This window comes from Hyla sarda, chromosome 3 (assembly GCF_029499605.1).
Source record: "Hyla sarda isolate aHylSar1 chromosome 3, aHylSar1.hap1, whole genome shotgun sequence".
In the NCBI taxonomy this organism is placed as follows: domain Eukaryota; kingdom Metazoa; phylum Chordata; class Amphibia; order Anura; family Hylidae; genus Hyla; species Hyla sarda.
Genome location: NC_079191.1, coordinates 106,998,867 through 107,026,564, shown reverse-complemented (window position 1 = coordinate 107,026,564; position 27,698 = coordinate 106,998,867). Strand labels below are relative to the sequence as shown.

Below are 27,698 nucleotides of genomic sequence, written 5' to 3'. Positions count from 1 at the left end.
AATTTCCTAACACAAATAATATTTTTTGGGGGTCTGCCGTACATTTTATGGTAAAATGAGTGATGCAATTACACAGTACAATTGGTTATGCAAAAAAAAAGAAAAAAGAAAAAAGAAACCCTCACATGGGTCTGTGGATGGAAATATAAATAGGCTCTTAAAAGACGAGGAGGAAAAAACGTAAATGCTACAATAAAATTGGCTGTGTCCTTAAGGCCAAAATAGGCTGTGTCCTTAAGGGGTTAGAGTTCATTAAATTACTAGAGAAAAAAAGCAAAAAACAATAACGTATCGGGATACAAGAATGCAAAAAATTTACATCTAAACTACATCCGTTTTTCCATTTTTTTTTTCCAGAAAGCATTCTGTTTTGAAACCCCTTTAACAATGAAGTTACTCGTCTCTGGCTAGATCTTCTGATGTGTGGCATTTTTCCAGAATTCCTCGAGGTAAATGAAGCACAGACACCGACATTGTAGGCCCTCGCCCACTGCTCTATAAACTGTAAGTATAAGTCTCATAGACCCGCTGCATCTGGCTGGTTACTAGGCAATAATCAAAACATACAAGAAGTCATTGAACTACATTTGAGGGAAAGGAGTCTCACACTTTATAATTCCTGTAAAGTTATAAGGTTCATGTGAAAGCCAGACTTGTATGAATAAAAAAGTAAATCAGCTATCCAGCTGCCTTAAAGGCAATCAGTTCCACTATGTTAAACATTGGGAAAAGTTAATCCTTTTGATCCTTAGGAATGTGAAGATTAAACCTTAAAAATAAACATATTATAGGGGAGATTTTTCAAAACCTGTCCAGAGGAAAAGTTGTCCAGTTGCCCATAACAACCAATCAGATCGCTTCTTTCATTTTTAACAAGGCCTCTGCAAAATGAAAGAAGTGACCTGATTGGTTGCTATGGGCAACTGGGCAACTTTTCCACTGGGCAGGTTTTGATTAATATCCCCTAATGATGTTCACACTCAATATTGAGAACCCCTAAAGGATCTAGATGTTATAGATCGGTGATCTCAAACTGTGGTCCTCCAGATGTTGCAAAACTTCAACTCCCAGCATGCCCGGACAGCCAACGGCTGTCCGGGCATGCTGGGAATTGAAGTTTTGCAACATCTGGAGGGCCACAGTTTGAGACCACTGTTATAGATATTCTGTCTAAAATGGGAAAGGTACTGCACATTTCCAAATGTATTTACTTTATTATAGTGAAAATAAAAGTGTTTGGGAGCTTAAAGGGGTACTCCGCTGCTAGACATGTTATCCCCTATCCAAAGGATAGGGAATAACATGTTTGATTGCGGGGGGTTCCCAATCTCTGCCACGGCACCCCAGTCATTCAATGCATGGAACAAACTCCTCACACCCCTCCCATAGACATGAATGGAGGTGACATCACGGTCACGAAAACACCAGGCTTCTGTAATCGTAACGCCACAGCACCGGCCCTGAGATCGCGCGGGGTTAGTTTATGGCATGCTAGTTTACGATGCCCCGTGTTAGTGTACGGCGCATGCGCCGCTTCCTGGGTACTACCGGAGGTGGCACATAAGCTGTACACTAGTAACATAATAACACAGTTCATTAGGTTGAAAAAAGACCAGAGTCCATCAAGTTCAACCTATAACCCTAATGAGTCCCTATTGAGTTGATCCAGAGGAAGGCAAAAAAAAAAACTCATACTAGAGGTAAAAATTCCTTCCCGACTCCAAATATGGTGTCAGAATAAATCCCTGGATCCCTATAAATTTAGTATACATAACCAGCGAGGTTATTACTCTCCAAAAATGCATCCAGACCCTTTTTGAATTCTTTTACAGAGTTCACCATGACCACCTCCTCAGGGAGAGAATTCCACAGTCTCACTGCTCTTACAGTAAAGAATCCCCATCTGTGCTGGTGTAGAAGCCTTCTTTCCTCTAGACGTAGAGGATGCCCCTTGTTATATATACAGTCCTGGGTATAAATAGATCATGGGAGAGATCTCTGTATGGTCCCCTGATATATTAATACATAGTTATTGGGCCACCCTTATGCCTTCTTTTTTCTAAACTAAATAACTTCAATTTTGATAATCTTTCTGTGTACTGTAGTCCTCCCATTCTCCATGTTACCTTTATTACCCATCTTTGAACCCTCTCCAGCTCCACTATATCTTTCTTGTACACTGGTGCCCAGTACTGTACACAATATTCCATGTGTGGTCTGACTAGTGATTTGTACAGCGGTAGAATTATTTCCTTGTCGTGGGCATCTATGCCCCTATTGATTCACCCCATGATTTTATTTGCCTTGGCAGCAGCTGCCCGACACTGGTCACAACAGCTAAATTTACTGGTAACTAAGACCCCTAAATCCTTTTCCACGTCAGTCGTCCCAAGTGTTCTCCCATTTAATACATAATCCCAGCCTTGATTATTCTTTCCCATGTGCATCACCTTACATTTATCCAGATCCATTTGTAACAGTGCACTGTCCTCTATAGAGCTTAGTGTCATCTGCAAAGATTGCTACTTTACTCTTCAACCCCTCTACAAGTTCATTAATAAATATATTAAACAGAACAGGACCCAAGACTGACCCCTGTTGTACCCCACTAGTAAGAGTCACCCAATCAGAATAAGTACCATTAATAACAACCCTCTGTTTCCTATCACTGAGCCAGTTACTTACCCACTTACACACATTCTCCCCCAGCCCCATCCTTCTCATTTTATGCACCAACCTTTTATGTGGTACTGTATCAAATGCTTTGGAAAAATCCAGATATACGACATCCAGCGATTCCCCCTGGTCCAGTCTGTAGCTCATCTCCTCATAAAAGCTGATCAGGTTAGTTTGACAGGACGGATCCCTCATAAATCCATGCTGATATGGAGTCATACATTTATTTTTATCAAGATATTCCAAAATAGCATCTCTTAGAAAATCCCCAAACAATTTACATACAACCGAGGTTAAACTAACAGGCCTATAATTCCTGGGGTCACCTTTTGACACCTTTTTAAATATTGGCACCACATTTGCCATGCGCCAGTGCTGGGGAACAGTGTCTGTCACTATAGAGTCCCTGAATATAAAAAATAGGGGTCTGTCTATTACATTACTTAATTCCTTTAGAACACGGGGGGTGAAGAGCAGGGAGGGAAGTGGCGCATGCGCCGTACACTAACACGGGGTGCAAGAGCAGGGAGGGGGGTTATGAATATTGATATGCTGGGCGAAGATGACATCAGCGTGCCCCTAGCTCAGTTTGGAGCTCCACCTATGCCCCAAGGCCCTTATTTGCATAAAAAGATAAAGGGGATTTGCGGCAGGGCGAATCTGGAGCCTGTGAGTTTTGATCAGCATCACCCACACTACAAGCCTGTGTGACAGGTTTAGTGCAGGTGATACTGCTGACAGATTTTCTTTAAAGATGCCATGGTCTTAGTCCTTGTGTCTGATGCATTATAGGTGTTATTCGGTAGAAGTTTTTTTTTTTTCTTTAGAAAGATGCCCAGGCTGAATGTAGTAAAAAAAAAAAAAAAAAAACAGAAAAATGGGACAAAAAAAAATTAAAATCACAGAAAAAAGGCTGCACCTACTGGTTACTGGTACATGGGCAGGTTAGACACCTATTCCTACTATGATGTAGATCAACCACAATGCTATATAAGGGGAGGTCCTACAGGTGCAAAATACTGATAAACAACCACTCACATGCCTTCTGTTCATGAGGGGGGTAGTTGCTTAGCATTATAGTTGCAAACAGATAAGGCATACACAGGGTGTCAGTTACATGATAATGTGTAGTGCACCATGCTGGTTGGCTTACAACCTATTAGTGACACCCATACTATTCAATCAGGCGGGCTGCCCCGCATCCTATATGTGCACCCTACAAAGCACTGACACCCCGGGCTGCCCTAGCATCACAAGGCCAGACCACATGATAAAAAATATATATTCCATATGCCAAACATGAGTTATTAGTTGATATTTTGTCCAAAATACGTCAAGGGTGCTCTTGAGAGTTCCTACACTAACATTATAGAAAAAAATCACAGAAAAATGGGATAAAAATACCTAAAAATATTACAGAAAAAAGACCACACTTACTGGGTACTGTTACAAGGGCAGATAAGACACCTATTTCCAATGCGATGCAGTATAGTTGTCTAACATGCCCTAGTACAAAAAAAAAAAAAAAAATCAGCCATATAACCCCTTTAAAGGTGTACTCAAGTGGAAAAATGAATTTCAAATCCACTGGTGCCAAAAAGTTAAACACATTTGTAAATTACTTCTAGTTAAAAATCTTAATCCTTCCAGTACTTATCAGCTGTTGTATGCTCTAGAGGAAGTTGTGTAGTTCTTTTAAGTCTGACCACAGAGCTATCTGCTGACACTCTTTTTTATTATAAAAGTACAAAACACAAAACAAGTTCATTTCACTGTAACAAAATTAACAAAACTGAACATAAAAACAAACTATCCGTCTCAAAATAACAACTTAAACCTTCCTAACCGGCCAGCCCAGATAAGCCAAAAATAAATGAATAAATAAATCATTACCTACTATAGTCCAACACACACACACACACACACACACACACACACATACACATACCTAATGAACATAAATAAAGCTTTCCTTGCTGGGATCAAAAACTAAAAATATCCAAACTAGGAAACATAACCACACTGCCCCCCTAATAACAAAACAAAAATATGGCTAGCTGCTGTAACAAAAATAATACAACTTGGATAACAAAATATATATATTTTTTATACACATATATATATATATACATATATATATATATATATATATATACACAAACATATATATATATATATATATATATATATATATATATATATATATATATACACGCATACATACACACATACATACATACACACATTTTTTTTTTTATTTAACCTCCCCTATCCCCCCCCCCGGAACACACACACACACATACATATACCCACAAACAAAAACTAATCCACACTGGGACATAAACACAAACACAGACATAAATATAGTGTACTCTTAACACTATGCTATAATAACTGAAAACTGGTCCAACTGCCATTCTCTCAAAATTATTATGACATTATATAAATAATAAAAAATAAAAAAATAAAAAATTAAAAATAAATTATACATAAAACCATACAGAATTTACATAACAAACAACTCAATAACACAGAAAAACAACCTATACTAAACTATCCCATCACCCACCACCCCCTCTGGACATGGGTCAGAGTCCATAGGTCACAGTTTTTGTCCACAACTGACCCATACCAGACCCCCAAAATAGTACCCACTGCAACAGTCCAGTCCTGGGTACACACCACCACCACCCCCCAAAAAAACCCCACTCAATCTAAAATACGCCCCTACCCACCTAATGTAAACAGAACAATATATACAAAACAATATATACATACTCTACAACAAAGCAATATTAACAATACAATACACCAAAACCAAAAGGCCCAAGTTTGGTTGCCTGCAAGCCCTTTATAATCCATCCATAGAAAACAAAACAAAAGGCTAAGGTGACATGCATAGCCCCCCACCAGGAAGAAGGATGGCAATCCTGATAAAATTAAATGTAAATTCCTCTCCCTATCAACCTCTAACCCTATCACTATCCCTTCATGAAACTCACCCTATACTCACCATAAGATATATACACTATCCCTGGCCAAAATAAGGTACTTCACCTTAAGGGCCTAGTACCTAGGGCACATCAAAAGAAAACCTCTCCATAGGAGAGAAGCCCTACTGGTACCAAGACTGCCATACTCCAAAGACCTGATCTTCCCAAGGTCACCGGTGATGTTCCTACAGACCTCCACCTCGGAGAGGATTTTCTGTTGGGTCGACACTAAACACCGTGCACTCCACGTATAGTACCTAACCACTAAACTAACAAGGAATAAAGTGCCCCGGTCTCGGCCACCCAGGGACCTGAATGCCCCATAAGCCCACTCCAGATAGGTAAGGCCGGCAAGTTAACTCCAGCCGATGGAAGCGCCCACCCATCCTGGAGCTTACCATCCCAGTTTTTGGTGGCATAATCATCCTGGCCGAATGTGATGCCTAAGACTTTTGCTGATTCTTGGGGCCCTGGAAGGGTGTCCGGGAGATCAAACGTGGGATCCCCCCTCCCAGCCAGAGACTCTCACACTTATCCCGGTTGATCTTAGACCCGGATGCCTCCGAGTAGTGGTCCACCTCCGACATCACCACATCGACCTCCTCTCTCTCGAGACGAAAATAGTGACATCGTCAGCGTACGCCACCACTCTCTGGGTGACAGCGGGCTCCGCCAGACTCATCCCGACTCCCGCCAACGGCCCAAAATCTACCCTCCGGATGAAGGGATCGATTGCGAACACGTATAAAAGCGGGCTCAAAGGACAACCCTGACGGACTCCGGACCCCACCTCAAAAGAGCGGCCAGACCACCCGTTCACCAGCAGGAAACTCTCTGCCCCTGCATACAAGATCTTAAGCCAATTAACAAAAGTAGTTGGTTAGCCATATCTCAGGAGGACGGACCATAGGTACTCGTGGTTCACCCGATCAAATGCTTTGGCCTGATCCAAGGACAGCAAGTACCCCTTCCAAAGACCTGCACTACTCCGCTCCACTGCCTCCCTGACACTAAGGACAGCACTTAAGGTGCTTCGGCCTGGAACAGAGCAGTGCTGAGCCCCCGAAAGGAGCCAGGGTGCAAACTTCACCAGACGATTAAACAATATCTTAGCCAGAAGCTTCCTGTCCGTATTGAGAAGAGCTATGGGCCTCCAATACTCAACATGGCTAGGATCTTTACCCTTTGACAGAAGAATCAGGGCTGACCTCCTCATTGACTTCGGCAGAGTCCCCGAGGAGAGACACTCATTGAATACCTCAGTCAAGAGGGGAGCTAAAGACTCCTTAAAGGTCCTGTACCACTCGGATGTTAAGCCATCCGGACCTGGCGACTTCTTAGGGGCAAGCCCCTCGATCGCCAGTCTCACTTCCTCTTCCCTGATTTCTTGTGCCAAAACATCAAGAGAGGGGTCTACCCCTGGCTCAGGAATGGTTTCAGCCAGGAAAACCGACATCCTGTCTCGATCTAGATCCTTCCTCCCCAAGAGGTGCGAGTAGAAGGATCTGACAACCTCCAAGATCCCTGATCTGGACCGATTCAGAGATCATGTACTATCAATCAGTCCAGAAATGACTTTACTACTCACTGACATCTTACAGTTTCTGTAAGGGTCGGGCGAGCGGTACTTCCCGAAATCCCTCTCAAAAACCAAAGATGCGTGCCTATCGTACTGACACCTCATCAGCAAGGACTTCACTCTGGAGATATCCTCTCGGCTACCTCCAGTCGAGACGAGAAGCTCAAGTTTCCTCCTCAGACCCTGATACAAGCGATACCTGTTCAGGGACCTGAGGCTCGAGAGCTGGCAGAAGAACCCAGCAACCCGCTTCTTGAATATCTCCCACCACTCTGACTTACTACTACATAGGTCCAGTAAAGGTACCTGACTCTGAAGAAACTCCTCAAAGGACTGTCTTATTTCCGCTTCCTCCAGGAGGAACAAATTCAGCTTCCAATAACCTTTTCCCATACGGGGGGTCTCTGAAACATTCAGGGAAAACAAAATCATACAGTGATCGGAGAACTCCACCTCAACCACGGACACTGCATAAGAGACGGCTTCCTCCTTTAAATAAAACCTATCTATCCTAGACCTGCGACTACCTTGATGATAGGTGAAACCCGCTTGGCCCGAGGGGCTCCGGATGTGGGCGTCCTCTAGGCGAGCTTCTCTAGTTATGCTAATCAGTGCCACACTATCACAAGTCAGCGGACCATTGGAGCCTCTCCGATCTTGGGACCTCGTGACATTATTGAAGTCCCCTCCAAAGATCACTTGCCTACTCGTAAAAAGAAAGGGCTTAATCCTCATAAAGAGATCTTTACGGCCCCGCTTAGTTTGCGGGGCGTAGATGTTAATGAGCCGAAGCTCTTGTCCCTTCATGAAGACATCTAAGATCAGGCACCTCCCCATTTCTAATTCAATAACCCGTCGGCATTCAACAGAAGCGGTAAAAAGGACCGCTGTCACGATGCCGGCTGGCAGGTAGTGGATCCTCTGTGCCAGAGAGGGATTGGCGTGGACCGTGCTAGTGGATCGGTTCTAAGTCACTACTGGTTTTCACCAGAGCCCGCCGCAAAGCGGGATGGTCTTGCTGCGGCGGTAGTGACCAGGTCGTATCCACTAGCAACGGCTCAACCTCTCTGACTGCTGAAGATAGGCGCGGTACAAGGGAGTAGACAGAAGCAAGGTCGGACGTAGCAGAAGGTCGGGGCAGGCAGCAAGGATCGTAGTCAGGGGCAACGGCAGGAGGTCTGGAACACAGGCTAGGAACACACAAGGAAACGCTTTCACTGGCACAATGGCAACAAGATCCGGCGAGGGAGTGCAGGGGGAGTGAGGTATAAATAAGGAGTGCACAGGTGAACACACTAATTGGAACCACTGCGCCAATCAGCGGCGCAGTGGCCCTTTAAATCGCAAAGACCCGGCGCGCGCGCGCCCTAGGGAGCGGGGCCGCGCGCGCCGGGACAGGACCGACGGAGAGCGAGTCAGGTACGGGAGCCGGGGTGCGCATCGCGAGCGGGCGTTACCCGCATCGCGAATCGCATCCCGGCTGGAGGCGGTATCGCAGCGCCCCGGGTCAGTGGATCTGACCGGAGCGCTGCAGTGAGGAGATTGTAGCGAGCGCTCCGGGGAGGAGCGGGGACCCGGAGCGCTCGGCGTAACAGTACCCCCCCCCTTGGGTCTCCCCCTCTTCTTAGAGCCTGAGAACCTGAGGACCAGACTTTTGTCTAGAATATTGTCCTCAGGTTCCCAGGATCTCTCTTCTGGACCACAACCCTCCCAATCAACTAAAAAAAAAGTTTTCCCTCTGACCTTCTTGGATGCCAGAATCTCTTTGACGGAGAAGATGTCCGAGGAGCCGGAAACAGGAGTGGGGGAAACAAATTTGGGAGAGAAACGGTTGATGATAAGTGGTTTAAGAAGAGAAACGTGAAAGGCATTAGGAATACGGAGAGAAGGAGGAAGAAGAAGTTTGTAAGAGACAGGATTAATCTGGCACAAAATTTTGAAAGGACCAAGATAGCGTGGTCCCAACTTGTAGCTGGGGACACGGAAGCGGACATATTTAGCGGAGAGCCATACCTTGTCTCCAGGAGAAAAAATGGGAGGAGCTCTTCTTTTCTTATCCGCAAACTTCTTCATGCGTGATGAAGCCTGTAAGAGAGAATTTTGGGTCTCTCTCCATATGGTGGAAAGATCACGAGAAATTTCATCCACAGCGGGCAGACCAGAGGGCAAGGGGGTAGGGAGGGGGGGAAGAGGGTGACGGCCGTACACCACGAAAAATGGGGATTTGGAGGAAGATTCAGAGACTCTGAAGTTATACGAGAATTCGGCCCATGGTAGAAGATCTGCCCAATCATCCTGGCGGGAGGAAACAAAATGTCGTAAATAATCACCCAAGACCTGGTTAATTCTTTCTACTTGTCCATTGGACTGAGGATGATATGCAGAAGAAAAGTTTAATTTAATCTTGAGTTGTTTACAGAGAGCCCTCCAGAATTTTGACACGAATTGGACGCCTCTATCCGAGACGATCTGTGTGGGCAACCCGTGAAGACAAAAAATGTGTACAAAAAATTGTTTAGCCAACTGAGGCGCTGAAGGAAGACCAGGAAGAGGGATGAAATGTGCCATTTTGGAGAATCGATCAACGACCACCCAAACAACAGTGTTGCCACGGGATGGGGGTAAGTCAGTAATAAAATCCATACCAATCAGAGACCAAGGCTGTTCGGGGACAGGCAGAGGATGAAGAAAACCAGCGGGCTTCTGGCGAGGAGTCTTATCCCGGGCACAGACAGTGCAGGCTCGCACAAAGTCCACGACATCCGTCTCCAGAGTCGGCCACCAATAGAAGCGAGAGATGAGTTGCACAGATTTCTTGATGCCTGCATGACCTGCGAGATGGGAGGAGTGACCCCATTTGAGGATTCCGAGGCGTTGGCGTGGAGAGACGAAGGTCTTTCCTGGAGGAGTTTGCCTGATGGAGGCTGGAGAAGTGGAAATCAGGCAGTCAGGAGGAATGATGTGTTGCGGAGAGAGTTCAACTTCCGAAGCATCCGAGGAACGAGAGAGAGCATCGGCCCTAATGTTCTTATCGGCAGGCCGAAAGTGAATTTCAAAATTAAATCGGGCAAAGAACAGAGACCACCTGGCCTGGCGAGGATTCAGCCGTTGGGCAGACTGGAGATAGGAGAGGTTCTTGTGATCGGTGTAAATAATAACTGGAAATCTTGATCCCTCCAGCAGATGCCTCCATTCCTCAAGTGCTAATTTAATGGCTAGAAGCTCTCGATCCCCGATGGAGTAGTTCCTCTCCGCTGGAGAGAAGGTCCTAGAAAAAAAACCACAAGTAACAGCATGCCCGGAAGAATTTTTTTGTAGAAGGACCGCTCCAGCTCCTACAGAGGAGGCATCAACCTCCAATAGGAAGGGTTTATATGGGTCAGGTCTGGAGAGCACGGGAGCCGAAGAAAAGGCAGACTTGAGCCGTTTAAAGGCGTCTTCCGCTTGAGGAGGCCAAGACTTGGGATCGGCATTTTTTTTGGTTAAAGCCACGATAGGAGCCACAACGGTAGAAAAATGTGGAATAAATTGCCTGTAATAATTGGCGAACCCCAAAAAACGTTGGATAGCACGGAGTCCGGAGGGGCGTGGCCAATCTAAGACGGCAGAGAGTTTGTCTGGATCCATTTGTAGTCCCTGGCCAGAGACCAAGTATCCTAGGAAAGGAAGAGATTGGCATTCAAACAGACATTTCTCTATCTTGGCATAAAGTTGATTGTCACGAAGTCTCTGAAGAACCATACGGACATGCTGGCGGTGTTCTTCTAGATTGGCAGAAAAAATCAGGATATCGTCCAGATATACAACAACACAGGAGTATAAGAGATCACAAAAAATTTCATTAACAAAGTCTTGGAAGACGGCAGGGGCGTTGCACAGGCCAAAGGGCATGACCAGATACTCAAAGTGTCCATCTCTAGTGTTAAATGCCGTTTTCCATTCATCCCCCTCTCTGATGCGGATGAGATTATAAGCACCTCTTAAGTCCAGTTTGGTAAAGATGTGGGCACCTTGGAGGCGATCAAAGAGTTCAGAGATGAGGGGTAGGGGGTAGCGGTTCTTTACCGTGATTTTATTAAGACCGCGGTAGTCAATGCAAGGACGTAGAGAGCCATCTTTTTTGGACACAAAGAAAAATCCGGCTCCGGCAGGAGAGGAGGATTTACGGATAAAGCCCTTTTTTAAATTTTCCTGGATGTATTCAGACATGGCAAGAGTCTCTGGGGCGGACAGAGGATAAATTCTGCCCCGGGGTGGAGTAGTGCCCGGGAGGAGGTCAATAGGACAATCATAAGGCCTGTGAGGAGGTAGAGTCTCAGCTTGTTTTTTGCAAAAAACATCCGCAAAGTCCATATAGGCCTTAGGGAGACCGGTTACAGGGGGAACCACAGAGTCACGGCAAGGGGTACTGGGAACCGGTTTTAGGCAGTCCTTGAAACAAGAGGGCCCCCAACTCTTGATCTCCCCAGTGGACCAATCCAGGGTTGGGGAATGAAGTTGAAGCCAGGGTAGTCCAAGGAGAATTTCGGAAGTGCAATTGGGGAGGACCAAAAATTCAATCTTCTCGTGATGAGGTCCGATGCACATTAGAAGGGGCTCCGTGCGGAAACGTATGGTACAGTCCAATCTTTCATTGTTTACACAATTGATGTAGAGGGGTCTGGCGAGACTGGTCACCGGGATGTTGAACCTGTTGACGAGAGAGGCCAAAATAAAATTTCCTGCAGATCCGGAATCCAAGAAGGCCATAGTAGAGAAGGAGAAGGCAGAGGCAGATATCCGCACAGGCACAGTAAGACGTGGAGAAGCAGAGTAGACATCAAGGACTGTCTCACCCTTGTGCGGAGTCAGCGTACATCTTTCCAGGCGGGGAGGACGGATAGGACAATCCTTCAGGAAGTGTTCGGTACTGGCACAGTACAGGCAGAGATTCTCCATGCGGCGTCGTGTCCTCTCTTGAGGTGTCAGGCGAGACCGGTCGACCTGCATAGCCTCCACGGCGGGAGGCACAGGAACGGATTGCAGTGGACCAGAGGAGAGAGGAGCCGGGGAGAAAAAACGCCTCGTGCGAACAAAGTCCATATCCTGGCGGAGCTCCTGACGCCTTTCGGAAAAACGCATGTCAATGCGAGTGGCTAGATGAATGAGTTCATGTAGGTTAGCAGGAATTTCTCGTGCGGCCAGAACATCTTTAATGTTGCTGGATAGGCCTTTTTTAAAGGTCGCGCAGAGGGCCTCATTATTCCAGGATAATTCTGAAGCAAGAGTACGGAATTGTACGGCGTACTCGCCAACGGAAGAATTACCCTGGACCAGGTTCAACAGGGCAGTCTCAGCAGAAGAGGCTCGGGCAGGTTCCTCAAAGACACTTCGAATTTCCGAGAAGAAGGAGTGTATAGAGGCAGTGACGGGGTCATTGCGGTCCCAGAGCGGTGTGGCCCATGACAGGGCTTTTCCAGACAGAAGGCTGACTACGAAAGCCACCTTAGACCTTTCAGTAGGAAACTGGTCCGACATCATCTCCAAGTGCAGGGAACATTGGGAAAGAAAGCCACGGCAAAACTTAGAGTCCCCATCAAATTTATCCGGCAAGGATAGTCGTAGACCAGAAGCGGCCACTCGCTGCGGAGGAGGTGCAGGAGCTGGCGGAGGAGATGATTGCTGAAGCTGTGGTAGTAGCTGCTGTAGCATCACGGTCAGTTGAGACAGCTGTTGGCCTTGTTGCGCTATCTGTTGTGACTGCTGGGCGACCACCGTGGTGAGGTCAGTGACAACTGGCAGAGGAACTTCAGCGGGATCCATGGCCGGATCTACCGTCACGATGCCGGCTGGCAGGTAGTGGATCCTCTGTGCCAGAGAGGGATTGGCGTGGACCGTGCTAGTGGATCGGTTCTAAGTCACTACTGGTTTTCACCAGAGCCCGCCGCAAAGCGGGATGGTCTTGCTGCGGCGGTAGTGACCAGGTCGTATCCACTAGCAACGGCTCAACCTCTCTGACTGCTGAAGATAGGCGCGGTACAAGGGAGTAGACAGAAGCAAGGTCGGACGTAGCAGAAGGTCGGGGCAGGCAGCAAGGATCGTAGTCAGGGGCAACGGCAGGAGGTCTGGAACACAGGCTAGGAACACACAAGGAAACGCTTTCACTGGCACAATGGCAACAAGATCCGGCGAGGGAGTGCAGGGGGAGTGAGGTATAAATAAGGAGTGCACAGGTGAACACACTAATTGGAACCACTGCGCCAATCAGCGGCGCAGTGGCCCTTTAAATCGCAAAGACCCGGCGCGCGCGCGCCCTAGGGAGCGGGGCCGCGCGCGCCGGGACAGGACCGACGGAGAGCGAGTCAGGTACGGGAGCCGGGGTGCGCATCGCGAGCGGGCGCTACCCGCATCGCGGATCGCATCCCGGCTGGAGGCGGTATCGCAGCGCCCCGGGTCAGTGGATCTGACCGGAGCGCTGCAGTGAGGAGATTGTAGCGAGCGCTCCGGGGAGGAGCGGGGACCCGGAGCGCTCGGCGTAACAACCGCCACCCCACTATACGGCTCAGCCGCAAGAGACCAGTGGGAGGGACCACGCCTCCACTCTCTTCTGGCTTTTACCAGAGAGGCTAGATCTGACAACCTGGTCTCCTGTAAAAAGAAAATGTCGGCTTCAACGCGGCCGAGAAAATCAAAGGCTGCGAATCTAGCCGTATCTGACTTTATGCTGGCACAGTTAATAGATGCCAGCGTCAATGGGGTGAGTGCCGCCATACAGGGTGATTAAATTAGACGGCCACACCCTTTACTTTTTCTTTCCCTTCTTTTTAGCCCCCTCATTCCCCGAAGAAGATGAGAGGGCAGGACCACTCTTAGTTCTTTTTTTTAATTCAGTTTGGTCCATTTGATCCCCGTCTATGTCCGGCCCCCGGTCTAGCCCTACCCTCCAAGGAAGGAGCCTCAATAGGACTGGGCCCAGTTCCCCCCAGAGGCTCCTTCTCCCTAGGCACCCCGCCCTCACCTTCCCCCTCCAAGGAGGGGGAGGAGATGGTACTGAGGACGAGGTACCGGTTTGACAGGTCAATCAGAGGGGGGGCAATCAGGCTTCCGTTTTGGACCTGGCCCGTAGTACAGGGAACAGAGGGCTCTGACCTCTTCTTTCTCCCTTTCCTTTTGCCCTTGTCTTTCTTTTTAGGCCTCTCTCCACTCTCCTCATCCACACTTTCATAGTGGGAGGAATCGGAAGTGTCGGCCATATTGCCCTCCTCTTTGCGCAGCCTCCTGACCTCCTCATCCAGCACGTCCTCCTCCAGGGCTTCAGTGGTTACAGGGCCAGCTTCAGGAGCAGGGGCTGGAGCTACCCCCACCACCTGGGCACTCTCCAGCTCCCTACTCCTCCTCCGATTTTCCTCCCGCCTTAGTTTGGCGGGGCCCTCACTAGCCCTGTTGCGCCCCCATCCCTGCCCGTGCCCTCCCCAGCCGAGGCAACTTCACAGCTCTCCTCAGCCGGAGCGGCCGCTGCACGGGCGAAGGCGCTAGGACAACGGCTGAAAGGGTGTATGAGGACACCACACAGGTGGCATCGGATCTGCCTACAGGATGCGGCCAGATGACCCACCCCACCACACAAAGCGCAGACCTGCACAGTACAGGCTGCGCTAAAGTGGGTGGGGCTGCCACACCTGTGACAGACCTTAGGCTGCCACTGGTAGAAGACCTGGATCCTATAACATCCCAGGAAGGCGGCTGACGGAATGTGGGCAACTGTACTCCCTGAATGCTTGAGTTTGACGGAAAACACCCAGGCCCCGGACCAGATCCTGTGCTCATCAAAGTTTCTCTTGGGCATGTCCGTCACATCTCCATACCGTCCGAGCCAGGTCATGATGTCATAACAAGAAAGCGACTCGTTACGGGTCAAAACGGTCACTTTCCTGACGCCAAGTTTTTCACTAAACTGGATTTGAGAGGGGCCTATAATCTTATCCGGATTCGAAAGGGTGACGAGTGGAAGACTGCCTTCAATACCCGTGAGGGGCATTTTGAGTACCTAGTAATGCCCTTCGGACTCTGCAATGCACCTGCCGTCTTTCAGGAGTTCGTCAATGACATTTTCAGAGACCTGCTCTACACGTGTGTGGTGGTTTATTTGGATGATATCCTTATATTCTCCACCAATCTGGAACAACACCATGCGCATGTCCGCCAAATGCTTTCCCGTCTGAGGGAAAATCGCCTTTATGCTAAATTTGAGAAGTGTGTATTTGATCAAACCAGTCTGCCCTTCCTGGGGTACATCATTTCCGCTAAAGATCTTCAAATGGATCCTGCTAAACTCTCAGCAGTTCTGGACTGGCCTCGTCCTACCGATCTACGGGCCATACAGAGATTCTTGGGTTTCGCCAATTACTATAGACAATTTATCCCTCACTACTCTACTCTTGTGGCACCCATCATGGCTTTAAGGGGGATAATCCTAAGTCCTGGCCTCCTCAGGCCGAAGAGTCCTTTCGCTTTCTCAAGTCAGCCTTTGCCTCCACTCCGCTCCTTACCAGGCCCGATCCATCTAAGCCCTTCTTCCTGGAGGTAGACACATCCTCTGTGGGTGCTGGAGCCGTGCTCACTCAAAAGACCCCGAAGGGTAAATTTGTTTCCTGTGGCTTCTTTGCCAAGACTTTCTCCCCAGCGGAGAGAAATTATTCCATCGGCGACAGGGAACTTCTGGCCATAAAACTGGCTCTAGAGGAGTGGAGGCATCTTCTAGAAGGGTCTGCTCACCCAGTGATCATTTACACTGACCACAAGAATCTTTCTTACTTCCAAACTGCACAGAGACTCAATCCGCGCCAAGCCCGTTGGTCATTATTCTTTGCCCGTTTTAACTACTTGATTCATTTCAGCCCTGCAAGCAAGAACGTCCGTGCAGATGCTTTTTCCCGTTCCTCTGATGCTGCTGGGGTTGAAGTCACTCCACAACACATCATTCCACCAGAACGCCTGGTTACCGTGGCTCCTGCAGATCTGCGTAGTCTTCCTCCCGGGAATACTTATGTCTCCCCCCGTCTCCGTTTTAAAGTGCTTAAATGGGGACATTCTCCCTTGGTTGCTGGCCATCCAGGAGTGCGTAAAACTTCTCAGCTGATCTCCAGAAGATACTGGTGGCCTTCCTTGGAGAAAGATGTGGCTGACTTCGTCCAGGCTTGCTCAGTCTGTGCTCGAGACAAGACCCCACGTTAAAGGCCTGCAGGGTTGCTTCGACTTCTCCCAGTTCCAGAGTCTCCATGGTCCCATATCGCCATGCATTTTATTACTGACCTGCCTCCATCCCACGGCAAGACCGTAATCTGGGTGATTGTGGACTGCTTCTCTAAAATGGCGCATTTTGTTCCATTACAGTCTCTTCCTTCTGCACCCCTGTTGGCTAAGCAATTCTTGCGCCATATCTTCCGCTTGCATGGACTCCCTTCTCATATTGTGTCCGATAGAGGGGTACAATTCGTTTCCAAATTCTGGAGAGCCCTCTGCTGAATACTAAGAATCAAATTGGACTCCTCTTCGTCATACCACCCTCAATCCAACGGACAAGTGGAACGTGTGAACCAAATCCTGGGAAACTATCTCCATCAATTTGTCTCCTCTCGTCATGACGACTGGGTCGACCTTCTTCCGTGGGCAGAATTCTCGTATAATCATAAGGAATCATCTGCTACCAATAAATCTCCTTTCTATGTGGTCTACGGGCGTCACCCCTTGCCACCCTTGCCTTTGTCTTCCGCTTCTGGAGTGCCTGCGGTAGATGAGCTTGTCCAGGACTTTGCCACCATCTGGCGCGAGTTTCGTCTTTCTCTTCTATAGGCCTCCTCCCGCATGAAGACCCAGGCGGATAAGAGACGTCGGGCTCCACCAGTTTTCGCCCCCCGGGGACAAAGTGTGGCTCTCCTCTAAGTATATTCACTTCAGAGTCCCTAGCTATAAATTGGGACCTCGCTTTTTGGGACCTTTCAAGATCAAGAAGAGGATTAATCCGGTTTGTTACCAGCTCCATCTTCCCTCCTCTCTGAAGATACCAAACAGCTTCCATGTCTCCCTTATCATGTCTCCCTACCCCAGTATCTGGCACCTCTGACATTTTCTCTGTCAAGGAGATTTTGGCGACCAAAGTGGTCAGGGGGAGAAGGTTTTTTTTGTTTGACTGGGAGGGCTGTGGTCCTAAGGAGAGATCTTGGGAGCCGGAGGAGAACATCTTTGACCGCAGCCTCATCCTCAGGTTCCTAGGTACCAAGAAGAGGGGGAGACCAAAGGGGGGGGGGTACTGTAACGCTGAACGCTCCGGTCTCCGTTCCTGGACCGGAGCGCTTACGGCGTGTGTCCCCAGGCTGCGCTCCGGCGTCTCAGCATGTGTGCCCCCGCTCTCTTGGGCCCGGGACTCTTAGATCTAAAGGGCCAGTGCACCGGTAATTGGTGCCTGGTCCAATGTGGTTAATTAAGGGTTAAGGTTTGTGAGAGGCAGTGCTGCTTGGACTTAATTAGGCCTCACCTGTGCACTGCCTATAAGTACCATCTCCTCCCAGCCTCCTGATGGATCTTTGTTGCCTTGTGCCTGAGTGAAAGCGTTCTTTGTTCCTGTGTTCCCTGCCTGTTGCCGTACCCGTTGCTACTGACTACCGCCTGTGAACCGTTGCTGCCTGCCCTGACCATTTGCTTCGTCCGACTACGCCTTTGCCTGATCCTCTTGTACCTTGCCTTATCTCAGCAGCCAGAGAGGTTGAGTCGCTACTGGGGGGAATGACCTGGGGGTTACCTGCCGCAGCAAGTCCATCCCGCTTTGAGGCGAGCTCTGGTGAAAACCAGTAACTCCTTAGACTCCGTTCCCATGGTACGGCCCACGTCTTCACCTCTCTGGCACAGCAGATCCACCACTAGCCTCCGCTACCAGCCCAGATCCTGACAAGAGGTTTGCTATGGGGATTTTTTCCTGCTCTGGTCAGTTCCTGACACTGACAAAGGTGTCAGTAGAGAGCACTGTGGTCAGATTTAAAAGAACTACACAACTTCCTCTGGAGCATACAGCAGCTGATAAGTACTGAAAGGGTTAAGATTTTTAATAGAAGTAATTTACAAATCTGTTTAACTTTCTGGCACCAGTTGATTTGAAAAAAAAAAATTCCACCGGAGTTCCTCCTGCAAGGTTCTTTGCAGGGAATTTGCTGTGGTATGTGAGTTGTCCATTTTAATGGCCGTTTGTTAGAATGATCTCCTCATAATAGGTTGAATATTGCAATTCCCTCTGCTGATACCTAAAGCAATAAACTATGATTTTTGTGTTGCAGTCTGTATGGCCAGCATCAGTGGGAGAAAACTGGACAATTGCCCTACATCCCTTATCCCCAATTCTCTACTACAATATAGCGCTAATAGATTTCTACGTGGTGTAGTGTAAGTCTGTGACTAGACAGAATATGTGGATATTGATGAGGTGAAGCATGCCTATTGGCCCAGATCTGTCCAGTCTTACGGCAGATGTTTTTTTTTTTTTTTTAAGTAATTCAGCTTTAACTCATGAACAGGAAATTAGATACAAGAGAAAGATGCCGGTTCATGATTTCTCAGCATTCCAGTCTATACAGGTATTTCATTTTAATTTGTATATTGCTTGGGACTCACATTGTTGGTGCACTGCTTAGGGGGATGACATTGGTCATTCAGCAGTATAAGCTTCTGCCGTGCTCTTCAGTACATCTCTCATCTATATTCAACATTTCTATACCACTGTGTCCCTGTATGAACTGGTTGGCCTATGTTTAGTTTGATACTTGCACTGGTTACTTTTAGTGTATCTTGATGATGAATATGGAAATTTTATCTGTTTGTGCATCTTCTACCTACCTTTTTTTTATGAAAAAAGATAGGTTTAAAAATCAAGCATTTTTTCTTTTGTTTCTACTTTACTTTTTCAAAAAGAGTAAACTCATGTAAGCAGGGCTCTCGCTTCTCTTGAGTCACCCCTATTCTTATACCACTAGTCACATGTGCGTATTTTCTGCTGCAGATTTGCTGTAGCAGATTTTGCAACTCATTGAAGTGAATGGAAAGCAAAATCTGGAGCAGATTTGCAGTAAAAATACACACGTGTGAACGTACCCTTAAGTTGTAAAATCTTGTGAGCAGAGTCCTAAATTATGTGTCACCCCTATTCCCTGATAGATTGTAAAATCTTACACGTAGAGCCCCTAAAACAAGACTGCAATAGCCACAAAATATAGCAATAGCTATGAGTGGTAAAGTGTACCTGTCCTTAGCAAAAATGTTTTATATAATGTAGATAATACCATTATATGTATGTTTATAATAGGCATTGTGGATGAAAAAACTGCTGTCCCTGCAGCTATTGCCTGTGGGTCTCTATGAGGAGACCAAATACAGGAAGTTAGGACAAGAAAAGCAGGGCTTTGTGCACTGAGGACAAGCAGGGCTCTGTGCAGACTCCTGGCTTGTCAATCATCCTGCTGTGAGAGCCTGAAATGCTTCACAGAGCCTCAGTGCACAGAGACCTACTTTTTCTCAGTGTACAGAGCCCTGCTTGTCCTCAGTGCCCTGCTTGTTCTCAGTGCAAAGAGCCTTGCTTTTCCTCAGTGTACAGAACCCTGCTTATTCTCAGTGCACAGAGCCCTTCTTTCCCACAGTGTACAGAGCCCTGCTTTTCCTCAGTGTACAGAACCCTGCTTGTCCTCAGTGCACAGAGCCCTGCTTGTCCTCAGTGCACAGAGCCCTGCTTGTCCTCAGTGCACAGAGCCCTGCTTGTCCTCAGTGTACAGACCCCTGCTTGTCCTCAGTGCACAGAGCCCTGCATGTTCTAAATGAACAGTGCGTTGCATGTCCTCAATGCACAGTGCCCTGCTTGTCCTCAGTGTACAGAGCCCTGCTTTTCCCCAATGTACAGATCTCTGCTTGTCCCCAGTGTACAGAGCCCTGCTTTTCCCCAGTGTACAGATCCCTGCTTGTCCTCAGTCAACAGAGCACTGCTTGTCCTCAGTGCACAAAGCCCTGCTTGCCCTCGGTGTACAGAGCCCTGCTTGTCCTCACTGCACAATGCCCTGCTTGTCCTCAGTGTACAGAGCCCTGCTTGTCCTGTGTGTACAGAGCCCTGCTTGTCCTCAGTGTACAGATCCCTGCTTGTCCTCAGTGTACAGAGCCCTGCTTGATCTCGCTGCACAAAACCCTGCTTGTCCTCAGTGTACAGAGCCCTGCTTGTTCTCAGTGCACCGAGCCCTGCTTGTCCTCAGTGAACAGAGCCCTGCTTGTCCTCAGTCAACAGAGCCCTGCTTGTCCTCAGTCAACAGAGCCCTGCTTGTCCTCAGTGCACAAAGCCCTGCTTGTTCTCAGTGCACCGAGCCCTGCTTGTCCTCAGTGAACAGAGCCCTGCTTGTCCTCAGTCAACAGAGCCCTGCTTGTTCTCAGTCAACAGAGCCCTGCTTGTCCTCAGTGCACAAAGCCCTGCTTGTTGTCAGTGTACAGAGCCCTGTTTGTCCTTACTGCACAAAGCCCTGCTTGTCCTCAGTGTACAGAGCCCTGCTTGTCCTCAGTCAACAGAGCCTTGCTTGTCCTCAGTCAACAGAGCCCTGCTTGTCCTCAGTCAACAGAGCCCTGCTTGTCCTCACTGCACAAAGCCCTGCTTGTTCTCAGTGCACAGAGCCCTGCTTGTCCTCAGTGTAGCGAGCCCTGCTTGTCCTCAGTGTACAGAGCCCTGCATGTTCTAAATGAACAAAGCCTTGCATGTCCTCAGTGCACAGTGCCCTGCTTGTCCTCAGTGTACAGAGCCCTGCTTGTCCTCAGTGAACAGAGTCCTGCATGTCCTCAGTCAACAGAGCCCTGCTTGTCCTCAGTGTACAAAGCCCTGCTTGTTGTCAGTGTACAGAGCCCTGCTTTTCCTCACTGCACAAAGCCCTGCTTGTCCTCAGTGTACAGAGACCTGCTTGTCCTCAGTCAACAGAGCCCTGCTTGTCCTCAGTCAACAGAGCCTTGCTTGTCCTCAGTCAACAGAGCCCTGTTTGTCCTCAATCAACAGAGTCCTGCTTGTCCTCACTACACAAAGCCCTGCTTGTCCTTAGTGTACAGTGCCCTGCTTTTCCCCAGTGTACAGATCCCTGCTTGTCCTCAGTCAACAGAGCCCTGCTTGTCCTCAGTCAACAGAGCCCTGCTTGTCCTCAGTGCCCAAAGCCCTGCCTGTCCTCAGTGAACAGAGCCCTGCCTGTCCTCAGTGAACAGAGCCCTGCCTGTCCTCAGTGAACAGAGCCCTGCCTGTCCTCAGTGAACAGAGCCCTGCCTGTCCTCAGTGAACAGAGCCCTGCCTGTCTACAGTGAACAGAGCCCTGCCTGTCTTCAGTGAACAGAGCCCTGTATGTCCTCAGTGAACAGAGCCCTGCTTGTCCTCAGTGTACAGAAACTTGCTTGCCCTCAGTGTACAGGGCCCTGCTTGTTTTCATTGCACAAAACCCTGCTTGTCCTCAGTGCACAGAGACCTGCTTTTTCTCAGTGTACAGAGCCCTGCTTGTCCTCAGTGCCCTGCTTGTTCTCAGTGCAAAGAGCCCTGCTTTTCCTCAGTGTACAGAACCCTGCTTTTCCACAATGCACAGAGCCCTGCTTTTCCACAGTGCACAGAGCCCTGCTTTTCCTCAGTGTACAGAACCCTGCTTGTTCTCAGTGCACAGAGCCCTGCTTTTCTTCAGTGTACAGAGCCCTGATTTTCCTCAGTGCACAGTGCCCTGCTTGTCCTCAGTGTACAGAGCCCTGCTTGTTCTCAGTCAACAGAGCCCTGCTTGTCCTCAGTGCCCAAAGCCCTGCTTGTCCTCAGTGTACAGAGCCCTGCTTGTCCTCAGTGAACAGAGCCCTGCATGTCCTCAGTCAACAGAGCCCTGCTTGTCGTCATTGCACAAAGCCCTGCTTGTCCTCAGTGTACAGAGCCCTGCATGTCCTCAGTGAACAGAGCCCTACATGTCCTCAGTGAACAGAGCCCTGCATTTCCTCAGTGCACAGAGCCCTGCTTGTCCTCAGTGTACAGAAACCTGCTTGTCCTCAGTGTACAGAGCCCTGCTTGTCCTCAGTGTACAGAGCCCTGCTTGTTCTCACTGCACAAAACCCTGCTTGTCCTCAGTGTACAGAGTCCTGCTTGTTCTCAGTGCACAGAGCCCTGCTTGTCCTCAGTGTAGCGAGCCCTGCTTGTCCTCAGTGTACAGAGCCCTGCATGTCCTCAGTGTACAGTGCCCTGCTTGTCCTCAGTGAACAGAGCCCTGCATGTCCTCAGTCAACAGAGCCCTGCTTGTCCTCATTGCACAAAGCCCTGCTTGTCCTCAGTGTACAGAGCCCTGCTTGTCCTCAGTGTACAGAGCCCTGCTTGTCCTCAGTCAACAGAGCCCTGCTTGTCCTCAGTCAACAGAGCCCTGCTTGTCCTCACTGCACAAAGCCCTGCTTGTCCTCAGTGTACAGTGCCCTGCTTTTCTCCAGTGTACAGATCCCTGCTTTTCCTCAGTGAACAGAGCCCTGCATGCCCTCAGTGAACAGAGCCCTGCATGTCCTCAGTGAACAGAGCCCTGCATGTCCTCAGTGAACAGAGCCTTGCATGTCCTCAGTGAACAGAGCCCTGCATGTCCTCAGTGAACAGAGCCCTGCTTGTCCTCAGTGTACAGAAACCTGCTTGTCCTCAGTGTACAGAGCCCTGCTTGTTCTCACTGCACAAAATCCTGCTTGTCCTCAGTGTAAAGAGCCCTGCTTGTCCTCAGTGTAGAGAGCCCTGCTTGTCCTCAGTGTACAGAGCCCTGCTTGTCCTCAGTGTACAGAGCCCTGCTTGTCCTCATTGTACAGAGCCCTGCTTGTCCTCAGTGTACAGAGCCCTGCTTGTCCTCAGTGTACAGAGCCCTGTTTGTCCTCAGTGTACAGAGCCCTGCTTGTCCTCAGTGTACAGAGCCCTGCTTGTCCTCAGTGCACAGAGCCCTGCTTGTCCTCAGTGCACAGAGCCCTGCTTGTCCTCAGTGTACAGAGCCCTGCTTGTCCTCAGTCAACAGAGCCCTGCTTGTCCTCACTGCACAAAGCCCTGCTTGTCCGCAGTGTACAGAGCCCTGCTTGTCCACAGTGAACAGAGCCCTGCATGTCCTCAGTGAACAGAGCCCTGCTTGTCCTCAGTGTACAGAAACCTGTTTGTCCTCAGTGTACAGAGTCCTGCTTGTTCTCACTGCACAAAACCCTGCTTGTCCTCAGTGTACAGAGCCCTGCTTGTTCTCAATGCACAGAGCCCTGTTTGTTCTAAATGAACAAAGCCTTGCATGTCCTCAGTGCACAGTGCCCTGCTTGTCCTCAGAGTAGGGAGCCCTGCTTGTCCTCAGTGTACAGAGCCCTGCTTGTTCTAAATGAACAAAGCCTTGCATGTCCTCAGTGCACAGTGCCCTGCTTGTCCTCAGTGTACAGAGTCCTGTTTGTCCTCAGTGAACAGAGCCCTGCATATCCTCAGTCAACAGAGCCCTGCTTGTCCTCAGTGTACAGAGCCCTGCTTGTCCTCACTGCCCAAAGCCCTGCTTGTCCTCAGTGTACAGAGCCCTGCTTTTCCTCAGTGTAAAGAGCCCTGCTTGTCCTCAGTGTACAGAGCCCTGCATGTTCTAAATGAACAAAGCCTTGCATGTCCTCAGGGCACAGTGCCCTGCTTGTCCTCAGTGTACAGAGTCCTGCTTGTCCTCAGTGAAAAGATCCTTGCATGTCCACAGTCAACAGAGCCCTGCTTGTCCTCAGTGTACAGAGCCCTGTTTGTCCTCACTGCACAAAGCCCTGCCTGTCCTCAGTGTACAGAGCCCTGCTTGTCCTCAGTGTCCAGAGCCCTGTTTGTCCTCAGTGTACAGAGCCCTGCTTGTCCTCAGTGTACAGAGTCCTGCTTGTCCTCAGTGTACAGAGCCCTGCTTGTCCTCAGTGTACAGAGCCCTGCTTGTCCTCAGTGTACATAGCCCTGCTTGTCCTCAGTGTACAGAGCCCTGCTTGTCCTCAGTGTACAGAGCCCTGCTTGTCCTCAGTGTACAGAGTCCTGCTTGTCCTCAATGTACAGAGCCCTGCTTGCCCTCACTGCACAAAGCCCTGCTTGTCCTCAGTTTACAGAGCCCTGTTTGTCCTCGGTGTACAGAACCCTGCTTGTCCTCAGTCCAAAATGTTTTTGCTAATGACAGGTGTGCTTTAAAAGCTGCATATCAGTGCAGATGGCAGCTGTCACCTGTAAGTATACATCACGGGTCAGAAAGGTGTTCATTTCCAACCTAACGTTAACTATTTCATATTTCATAAAATAAAGGCAAGTTTGATAGCTAGAATAGAGGCATAATGACATGTAAATCATGAGCGATTCTGCACAGTAAATATCACTCCAACAAATGAACCTAGACACAGGAGATATACTGTAAATGACAGCACAGAGCAATGCAATACATTTTTAACTTGCATGGAGTCCGAGTCGTGACAGCTACACCTGTTATTATTTGGTGCTATACTTAGAACGGTATTTAAGGATTACGGAGCTACTACCGTAAACAGCAAAGATTAAAAACATCCATGTTTCCTAGTGTCTAGACGTCCACTCCAAATGTAAAGTGCTTAGCTTAAATACTGTTCAAATAAAGGGCTGGCTCGCAAATTACATTTGGTATAAATTACTGATACAGTTCTTAACAAAACCCTATAATTTAAAGAAGCGCTGAATAGAACTGATGTTAAATCTTATTCAGTGAGGAGAACAAACATTTAACAAACATTTAAGCCATTATATGCACAATAAAGAGACATTTCCTTTCCTAATGTAGTTAAATACCTTATTTAAAGGGATATTCCTGCCTAAAACGTTTATGGAACATAGGACTGTCCTCTTCTGGGACCTGCATCTATCTCTAGAATGGGGTTTTCTTGGCCCACACCTGGTGATTTGTGCTGAGCTTTTGCATCTCTCTGGGCTTGACAGGGCTTGTGAGCTCTCTTTTGTTTTCATAGAATGAGAAAAGTATATATTTAGCTTGGGAGGGTGCGATGTCTGCTAGGGTTGCCTAGATGACTTTTTGGCTTCAAGGCAAAAATTGACCTTATCCCCTTGGGGACGGAGAGTTTTCCAGTTTTTGCACTTTCGTTTTTTCCTCCTTACCTTTTAAAAATCATAACCCTTTCAATTTTGCAGCTAAAAATCCATATGATGGCTTATTTTTTGCGCCACCAATTCTACTTTGTAATGACATCACTTATTTTACCAAAAAATCTACGGCATAATGGGGGAAAAAATCATTATGCGACAAAAGTGAAGAAAAAATGTCATTTTGTTTCTATGCAGTAAATTTTTCGGTAAAATTGACACCTTATCTTTATTCTGTAGGACCATATGATTAAAATGATACCCTACCCAAGATCAAAATAGGTTTGATTTTGTCGTACTTATGGAAAAAATCATAACTACATGCAGTATAATTTATAAGTTTAAAATTGTCATTTTCTGACCCCTGTAACTTTTTTATTTTTCTGCATATGAGGGCTATTTTTTTGCGCCATGATCAGAAGTTTTTAGCAGTACCATTTATGTATAGATCAGACTTTTTGATCACTTTTTATTCATTTTTACATGATATAAAAAGTGACCAAAAATACGCAATTTTGGACTTTGGAATTTTTTGGCGCGTACACCATTGACCATGTGGGGTTTCATTAACAATATATTTTTATAATTCGGACATTTACGCACACGGAGATACCACATATGATTATTTTTATTTACACAGGTTTTTTTTAAGTGCTTCAAACATTTATTAGGGAAGGGGTTAAATAATCTTTATTCACTTTTCTTTTCTCCTTTTTTTTTTTTTGCAATGTTATAGCTCCCATAGGGGGCTATAACCCTGCACACACTGATCTTTTACATTGATCAATGGGTTCTCATTGGAAACCATTGATCAATGATTCTGCCACTTGACTGCTCATGCCTGGATCTCAGGCACTGAGCAGTCATTCGGCAATCGGACAGCATGGAGGAAGGTAGGGATCCTCCTGCTGTCTTTACAGCTGTTCGGGATGCTGCGATTTCCCTGCGGACATCCTGAACAGCACCCTGTGCTAACTGGCAGTGCTTTACTTTCACTTTAGACGTTGCGTTCAACTTTGAACGCTGTGTCTAAAGGGTTAATAGTGTGTGGCACCGCGATCAATGCCGCGCGCTATTAGCCACGGTTCCCGGACGATGTTAGAGGCCGGGCCCAACCCGCTATGACGCGGGGCCACGGCATGGCCCAGTGTTATAGACAGGGAGCGTCCTGAGGGCGTATAGCTACGCCCTCTGTCCCCAAGGAGTTATGCTGGTACAACCAGAAAATCCATCATAAATCTTGATGGAGATACCTTCATTCTGATTCATCTTCATCAAGAGTTTTGTTGAAATCTCTATTTGTACCACTATAAGGTCCATTTTTGCTTTGAAGCCACTCTACATCTCTAATTGTCTAATCTGGGGTTATTCTTGAACCGTAGTAAGGGAATACAGACTGCATATTCCAGACGTGAACCAAGATCAATCCTGGTTGTATACCATCAGAGGGATTGTGTACCTAGCATAACACAGGTAAGGTCACTTGTTATAGTTAGAAACACATGATTTTCACACATGCTGCTCTCCTTTTTCTCTTTTCCTAGGAAGGTGAATTTGGGCCCAACTGGTTTTTAAACTATTAATATTTCTATGAAATGCTATAGTAAATCATATTGTTTGTTTTAAAAGAATCTGTCCCTGTTTCATGCTGCCCGTGGTCCAAGCTGTATGAAACTGATGACAGGTTCTCTTTAAGGGAGGTAGAATGATATACAGTACAATAGATCAGACAACACATTCATTTCTGATCTGATGGTTACCATTTACTTGTACTCCTAGACTCTCCTGTCTCCCTGTACATATAAATTTCCTTTTAATATCAATATTTTCATGTCTTTGATATTGTGGTTAGGGCTTCAATAATGTTTTCTGCAGGTAGATCTCTTCTTTTTATTTTTATTGTGAGATTAAAGTTCTGCCAATAAAAAATAAATTGTTTGACGTGTCATAGGGTCAGGTTCTGTGTCAATCATGAGAACAAGCAGCTGCACACTTCTCTCCCTTCTCTGTGTCTACAAGACCAGGATAGCCCCATAAACTTGCATAATGAGTATGTCCTAGTCACATGACACAAAACCAGAAGAAAACACTTTTCTCAGCTCATTCTTGTGATTGGTTGGGTTCTGAACACTCCAACCCTGACTGATGAAAACTTTTGATGTGTCTCTTTTTTATGACAGTGCCCATGGAAAATTCTGCCCAGTTTAATTTACACAGAGACCCCTAGTAATACTTTTTATACATACAGCTAAGCAGACCACCTTTGAGCTAAAGCCAGAAGTGAATCCAGCAAGAAAGAGAAGTAGAAGGCCTTCTTTTATATTTCTCA

At 47.6% G+C, this 27,698-nt stretch overlaps 1 long non-coding RNA gene across 1 annotated transcript; it reads left to right on the top strand.

Annotated features, from left to right (window-relative positions):
- Nucleotides 1-365: 365 nt before the first annotated feature.
- On the top strand, nucleotides 366-26,844 carry LOC130360606 (uncharacterized). Its single transcript, XR_008890728.1, has 3 exons — nucleotides 366-504; nucleotides 18,767-18,851; nucleotides 26,752-26,844. It is a non-coding gene; the product is annotated as an uncharacterized LOC130360606 (long non-coding RNA).
- Nucleotides 26,845-27,698: the final 854 nt, after the last annotated feature.